The sequence below is a fragment of the Aegilops tauschii genome, chromosome 1, assembly GCF_002575655.3.
Source record: "Aegilops tauschii subsp. strangulata cultivar AL8/78 chromosome 1, Aet v6.0, whole genome shotgun sequence".
In the NCBI taxonomy this organism is placed as follows: domain Eukaryota; kingdom Viridiplantae; phylum Streptophyta; class Magnoliopsida; order Poales; family Poaceae; genus Aegilops; species Aegilops tauschii.
This window is the reverse complement of record NC_053035.3, coordinates 339,611,023-339,619,648: the sequence shown is the minus strand read 5'-3', so window position 1 is coordinate 339,619,648 and position 8,626 is coordinate 339,611,023.

Here is an 8,626-nt window from a genome sequence, read left to right as displayed (position 1 = left end):
GTGGAATCCGCAAGGTGCAAGTTTAAAGAACAATCATCAAATTCACGGAAACCTAATACATCACACAAAGTTTTTGGAATTGTGGAAACACTAGCACCCAAATCACATAAAGCATAGCATTCATGATCTTTAATCTTAATTTTAATAGTAGGCTCCCACTCATCATAAAGTTTTCTAGGGATAGAAACTTCTAATTCAAGCTTTTCTTCATAAGATTGCATTAAAGCATCAACGATATGTTTGGTAAAAGCTTTATTTTGACTATAAGCATGAGGAGAATTTAACACGGATTGCAACAAGGAAATACAATCTATTAAAGAACAATTCTCATAATTAAATTCCTTGAAATCCAAAATAGTGGGTTCATTGCTATGTAAAGTTTTGACCTCTTCAATCCCACTTTTACCAATTTTTGCATCAAGATCTAAAAACTCCGAATCATTGGGACGCCTTTTAACTAAAGTTGACTCATCTCCAGTCCCGTCATTATCAATATTCATATTGCAAAACAAATATTTAATAGGGGACACATCAATCAGTTTTAGATCTTCATCCCTATTATCATGAAAACTAGAAGAACCCGCTTTTACAAAGCAATCTTTCTTAGCACGCATCCTAGCGGTTCTTTCTTTGCACTCATCGATGGAAATTCTCATGGCTTTGAGAGACTCATTGATATCATGCTTAGGAGGAATAGATCTAAGTTTCAAAGAATCAACATCAAGAGAAATTCTATCCACGTTCCTAGCCAACTCATCAATCTTAGGCAATTTTTCTTCAAGCAAAGCATTGAAATTCTTTTGAGAAATCATAAATTATTTAACACTAGTCTCAAAATCAGAGGGTATCCTATTAAAATTTCCATAAGAGTTGTTGTAGTAATTACCATAATTATTAGAGGAATTACTAAGATACGGCCTAGGATTAAAGTTTCCTCTATAGGCGTTGTTGCCAAAATTGTTCCTACCAACAAAATTCACATCCATAGATTCATTATTATTCTTAATAAAAGTAGACAAAGGCATATCATTAGGATCAATAGGAGCACTCTTATTAGCAAACAACTTCATAAGTTCATCCATCTTTCCACTCAAAACATTAATCTCTTCTATCGCATGAACCTTTTTACTAGTAGATCTTTTGGTGTGCCATTAAGAATAATTAACCATAATATTATCTAGGAGTTTAGTAGCTTCTCCAAAAGTGATTTCCATAAAAGTGCCTCCCGCGGCCGAATCTAAAAGATTTCTGGAAGCAAAATTCAATCCAGCATAAATTTTTTGTATAATCATCCACAAATTCAAACCATGTGTAGGGCAATTACGTATCATTAATTTCATCCTCTCCCAAGCTTGTGCAACATGCTCATGATCAAGTTGCTTAAAATTCATAATATCGTTTCTAAGAGAGATGATCTTAGCGGGAGGAAAATACTTAGAGATAAAAGCATCTTTGCACTTATTCCAAGAATCAATACTATTTTTAGGCAAAGAAGAAAACCAAGTTTTAGCACGATCTCTAAGCGAGAAAGGAAATAGCTTCAATTTAGCAATATCATTATCCACATCTTTCTTATTTTGCATATCACACAAATCAACAAAGTTGTTTAGATGGGTAGCGGCATCTTCACTAGGAATGCTAGAGAATTGATCTTTCATGACAAGATTCAACAAGGCAGCATTAATTTCACAATATTCAGCATCGGTAAAGGAGCAATCGGAGTGCTAAGAAAATCATTGTTGTTGGTATTGGAAAAGTCACACAATTTAGTATTGTCTTGAGCCATCGTGACAAACGATCCAACACACAAGCACACAAGAAGCAAGCGAAAAGAGACGAACGGAAAAAGAGGGCAAATAAAACGGCAAGGGTGATGTGGGGGAGAGGAAAACGAGAGACAAATGGAAAATAATGTAATGCGAGGGATAAGAGTTGTGATGGGTACTTGGTATGTCTTAACTTGACTTGACTTGGCGTAGATCTCCCCAGCAACGGCGCCAGAAATCCTTCTTGCTACCTCTTGAGATTGCATTGGTTTTTCCCTTGAAGAGGAAAGGGTGATGTTGCAAAGTAGCGTAAGTATTTCCCTCAGTTTTTGAGAACCAAGGTATCAATCAAGTAGGAGACTACACACAAGTCGCCTCGTACCTACACAAACAAATAAGAACCTTGCAACCAACGCGATAAAGGGGTTGTCAATCCCTTCACGGCCACTTGCAAAAGTGAGATCTGATAGAGATAATAAGATAAATATTTTTGGTATTTTTTTTATGATAAAGATTGAGAGTAAAGATTGCAAAGTAAAAATAGATTGGAAACTTATATGATGGAAAATAGACCCGGAGGCCATAGGTTTCACTAGTGGCTTCTCTCAAGATATCATAAGTATTACGGTGGGTAAACAAATTACTGTCGAGCAATTGATAGAAAAGTGCATAGTTATGAGAATATATAGGCATGATCATGTATATAGGCATCACGTCCGTGACAAGTAGACCGAAACGATTCTGCATCTACTACTATTACTCCACACATCGACCACTATCCAGCATGCATCTAGAGTATTAAGTTCATAAGAACAGAGTAACGCATTAGGCAAGATGACATGATGTAGAGGGATAAACTCAAGCAATATGATATAAACCCCATCTTTTTATCCTCGATGGCAACAATACAATGCATGCCTTGCTGCCCCTGTTGTCACTAAGAAAGGACACCACTAGATTGAACCCAAAGCTAAGCACTTCTCACATTGCAAGAAAGATCAATCTAGGAGGCTTTTTCACAGCACCTAAGCACCGGTCCACCTGTTGGAGATATGCCCTAGAGGCAATCATGTATGATGATATTTCCTATGTGTTTATGAATAAAGACAGTCCTTGGACATTATCAGTGATGTATATCAGCAAGTGCGTGACTTGTTTGTGGGACTATGCATTGTATGATTACTATCCTAAAAGTTCTCTAGTCGAAAGGGCTGTGTGGACGCACAGCCGACTAGACTAGCATATGACACGGTCGATGGCTTGGTCTCACTAGCCATGGAACATTGGATGCTAACCGGATAATATGGACTTCGAAAGATCTGGTCGGATTCGACATAGTCGGATCCGAGTCCAGATAAGGTCCTAGTCGGACAAACCCAACTATGAGACGCAGCGATATGTCATCTGTGAGTCTCTAGTACAACATACGTTCTATGTCCTAAGACCTGAGCTGGCGCATGTACTCAGGATGGTGACAGACCTGCTTTGGGCCGGCCAGACGCTACTCCGTGACTGGGTAGTTACAAAGGTAGGTTGTAGGCTTGACCAGACCCATGTCGCGAGACATGGTCGAGCAAGATGGGATTTGCCCCTCCGATCCGGAGAGATATACTATGGGCCCCTCGTGTGATCCGACCAGGATAAGCATGGCCATGCGACAAGGATTATGAGATAATCCGGTTTCTTGTCGGCATCACTGGAACGAGAAAGAGGTCGGGCTAGCACAAGGATGACAATCTCGCCTTGAGCCCGACAACATATATCGTGTGGCAAAGGGAACAGAAGTGTGACATGTTGTACAGGTTCGCCTAACCAGCTTCATAGTCTGCTTGGTGTTCGGCATGCCTTGCTAGAGGCCGCTACCAACCGTGCAGTTCGGAGGTGATCCGAACTGCGACCAAGCCAGCTTGAACCTAAGGGGTCGCGTGCTTAAGGGAAGGAACCTACGAGGTCAGATCCAAGGACACTGGTCGGATGTGATCCGAGCTGTATTCGGATTGTGGCCGAGTAGACTTGTGGGCTTTAGGGTCCGTGCGAGGCCCAAGTGTTGAGCCCGCGATGGACGCCTATATAAAGTGGAGGTGTTGCACACTCAGGCGGTTGATCGCTTTAGCATTGTCACTAGGGTTTGCATGTGTTGCGAATAGCCACCTCCACTCGTCGCCGGTTGTGTGATCGGACCTTGTAGTCCGCCGCACGACATTCCTCCTGCACGCGCGGATACCGTTAGAGGCGGTGCACTTGCGTCGCTCTGGCGAACCCTGTTCGCGCCGTTGCGGGAGGGTTAATCATAAGTAGGAGTCTTGTTCAAGTAAGAACAGCACCTAAGCACCGGTCCACCCACATATCAAATTATCAAAGTAGCGAATACAAATCAAACCAAAATGATGAAAGTGACTAGATGAAATTCCCGTGTACCCTCAAGAATGCTTTTGCTTATCATAAGAGACCGTTTTGGCCCGTCCTTTGCCTCAAAATGATTGGGCTACCTTGCTGCATACTTGTTACTATTATCGTTACTTGCTCATTACAAATTATCTTGCTATCAAACTACTCTGCTACTTACAATTTCAGCACTTGCAGACATTACCTTACTGAAAACTACTTGTCATTTCCTTCTGATCCTCGTTAGGTTCGACACTCTTACTTATCGAAAAGAGCTACAATTAATCCCCTATACTTGTGGGTCATCAAGGCTATTTTCTGGCGCCGTTGCCGAGGAGTGAAGCGCCTTTGGTAAGTGGAATTTGGTAAGCAAACATTTATATAGTGTGCTGAAATTTATTGTCGCTTGTTACAATGGAAAACAATCCTTTGAGGGGTTTGTTCGGGGTATCTTCACCTCGTCCAGACCACAATTAGCTACCCCTCAACCTACTGCACCTACTGAAAATATTGAATATGAATTCCTTTGGGTATGATAGAACAACTGCTAGCTAATCCTTATGCAGGAGATGGAACTAAACATCCTGATATGCACTTGATATATGTAGAAAAAATTTCTGGATTGTTTAAGCTTGCAGGTTTAACTAGAGATGAGGTAATGAAAAAGGTTTTCCCTTTATCTTTGAAGGGAAAAGCATTGGCATGGTATAGGCTATGCGATGATATTAGATCATGGAATTGGAATCGTTTGAAATTGGAATTTCATCAAAAAAAAAATCCTATGCATCTAGTTCATCGTGATCGGAATTATATATATAATTTTTGGCCTTGTGAAGGAGAAAGTATCGCTCTAGCTTGGGGGAGGCTTAAGTCAATGTTATATTCATGCCCCAATCATGAGCTCTCAAGAGAAATTATTATCCATAACTTTTATGATCGGCTTTCTCGTAATGATCAAACCATGCTTCATACTTCTTGTGCTGGTTCTTTTATGAAGAAGACTATTGAATTCCGGTGGGATCTTTTGGAAAGAATTAAACGCAACTCTGAAGATTGGGAACTCGACGAAGGTAAAGAATCAGGTATTAAACTTAAGTATGATTGTGTTAAATCTTTTATGAATACCGACGCTTTTCAAAAGTTTAGCACAAAATATGGACTTGATTCTGAGATAGTAGCCTCCTTTTGTGAATCATTTGCTACTCATGTTGAACTCCCTAAAGAGAAGTGGTTTAAATATCACCCACCTGTTAAAGAAGAAATTAAAGAACCGGTACCAGTTAAAGAAGAAACTATACTTTATAATGTTGATCCAGTTGTTCCTTCTGCTTATATTGAGAAACCACCTTTTCCTGTTAGGATAAAGGAACATGCTAAAGTTTCAACTGTGGTTAACAAAAGCTATATTAGAACACCTAAACCTGATGAACAAATTAAAGTAGAACCTAGCATTTATATGGTTAAAGATCTCTTGGAAGAAGATATTGATGGGCATGTTATTTTCTTCTGTGAAGAAGCTGCTAGAATTGCTAAACCTGATAGAAAAGATAAACATAGACCTGTTGTTGGCATGCCTGTTATTTCATTTAAAATAGGAGATCACTGTTATCATGGTTTATGTGACATCAGTGCTAGTGTGAGTGCTATTCGTTACACCTTATATCAAGAAATTATGAAAGACATAGCACCTGCTGAGATAGAAGAAATAGATGTTACTATTAAACTTGCTAATAGAGACAATATATCACCAATTGGGATTGTTAGAGATGTTGAAGTCTTGTGTGGGAAAATAAAATACCCTATTGATTTTCTTGTTCTTGGTTCCCCACAAGATGACTTCCGTCCCATTATCTTTGTTAGACCTTTCTTGAACACATTTAATGCTAAGATAGATTGTAAGAAACAAACTGTCAGTGTCAGCTTTGGTGATGAGTCTCATGAGTTTAATTTTTCCAAGCTTAGTATAAATCTTCATGAAAAAGAATTGCCTAGTAAATATGAATTAATTGGTCTTGCTTCTATTGTTGTGCCACCTACTGATCCTTTAGAACAGTATTGCTAGACCATGGAAATGATTTACATATGCATGAAAGAAATGAAATAGATAAGATTTTCTTTGAACAACGTCTTCTACTTAAACACAATTTGCCTTTTGAAACTCTAGGAGGTCCTCCTCCACCTAAAGGTGATCCTGTGTTTGAATTAAAACAATTTCTAGACACTTTGAAATATGCTTATCTTGATGAAAAGAAGATATATCCTGTTATCATCAGTGCTAACCTTTCAGAACATGAAGAAGAAAGATTATTGAAAGTTGTAAGGAAGCATCGAGCTGCTATTGGATATACTCTTGATGATTTAAAGGGCAATAGTCCCACTCTATGTCAGCACAAAATTAATATGGAACCTGATGCTAAACCCGTTGTTAATCACCAACATCGGTTAAATTCGAAGATGAAAGAGGTGGTAAGAACGGAAATATTAAAACTTCTGGAAGCAGGTATAATCTATCCTATAGCTGATAGTAGATGGGTAAGTCATGTTCATTGTGTCCCTAAGAAAGGAGGTATTACTGTTGTTCCTAATGATAAGAATGAACTTATTCCACAAAGAATTGTTAGAGGCTATAGAATGGTAATTGATTTTAGAAAATTAAACAAAGCAACTAGAAAAGATCATTACCCTCTGCCTTTTATTGATCAAATGCTTGAAATATTATCTAAGCACACACACTTTTGCTTCCTTGATGGATATTCTGGTTTTTCACAAATACCTGTTTCTTAACCTGATCAAGAAAAGACCACTTTTACTTGTCCTTTTGGAACCTATTCTTATAGACGTATGGCTTTTGGTTTATGTAATGCACCTGCTACCTTTCAAAGATGTATGACTGCTATATTCTCTGACTTTTGTGAAAACATTGTTGAGGTTTTAATGGATGACTTTCTGTTTATGGGAAGTCTTTTGATGATTGTTTAAGCAATCTTGATCGAGTTTTGCAGAGATGTGAACAAACAAATCTTGTCTTGAATTGGGAGAAGTGCCACTTTATGGTTAATGAAGGCATTGTCTTGGGTCATAAAATCTTTGAAAGAGGTATTGAAGTGGACCAAGCTAAGGTTGATGCCATTGAGAAAATGCCATGTCCTAAGGAGATCAAAGGTATTCGTAGTTTCCTAGGTCATGCTGGTTTCTATAGGAGATTTATCAAAGACTTTTCTAAAATTTCTAGGCCTCTTACTAGTCTTTTGCAAAAGGATATTCCTTTTGTTTTTTATGATGATTGTTTTGAAGCCTTTGAAACACTCAAGAAAGCCTTAATTTCTGCACCTATTGTTCAACCACCTGATTGGAACTTGCCTTTTGAAATTATGTGTGATTCTAGTGATTATGCTGTTGGTGTTGTTCTAGGACAAAGAGTTGATAAGAAATTGAATGTTATTCATTATGCTAGTAAAACTCTAGACAGTGCTCAACAAAACTATGCTACTACTGAAAAAGAATTCTTAGCAGTGGTGTTTTCTTGTGATAAATTTAGACCTTATATTGTTGATTCCAAAGTAACTGTTCACACAGACCATGTTGCTATTAAATATCTTATGGAAAAGAAATATGTTAAACCTAGACTTATTCATTGGGTTCTCTTGTTACAAGAATTTGATATACATATCATTGATAGAAAAGGAGCTGAGAACCCAGTAGTTGATAACTTGTCTAGGCTTGAAAATGTGCTTGATGACCCACTACCTATTGATGATAGTTTTCCTGATGAGCAGTTAGCTGCAATAAATGTTGCTAATATTACTCCTTGGTATGCTGACTATGCTAGTTACATTGTTGCTAAATATTTACCACCTAGCTTTACTTACCAACAAAAGAAAAAAATCTTCTATGATTTAAGACACTACTTTTGGGATGACCCACATCTTTATAAAGGAGTAGATAGTATTATTAGACGTTGTGTACCTGAGCATGAACAGGGACAAATCCTACGGAAATGTCACTCCAGGGATTATGGAGGGCATCACGCTGGAGATAGAACTGCTCATAAGGTATTGCAGTCTGGATTTTATTGGCCTACTCTCTTCAAGGATGCCCGTAAGTTTGTCTTATCTTGTGATGAATGCCAAAGAATAGGTAATATCGGTAAGCGTCAAGAAATGCCTATGAATTATTCACTTGCTATTGAACCATTTGATGTTTGGGGATTTGATTACATGGGACCTTTTACTTCCTCTAATGGGTATACACATATTTTGGTTTCTGTTGATTATGTTATTAAATGGGTAGAAGCTATTCCAACCAGTAGTGCTGACCACAACACCTCTATTAAAATGCTTAAGGAAGTTATTTTCCCAAGGTTTGGAGTCCCTAGATATTTAATGACTGATAGTGGTTCACACTTTATTCATGGTGCTTTCAGCAACATGCTTGCCAAGTACGATGTTAACCATAGAGTTGCATCACTTTATCAT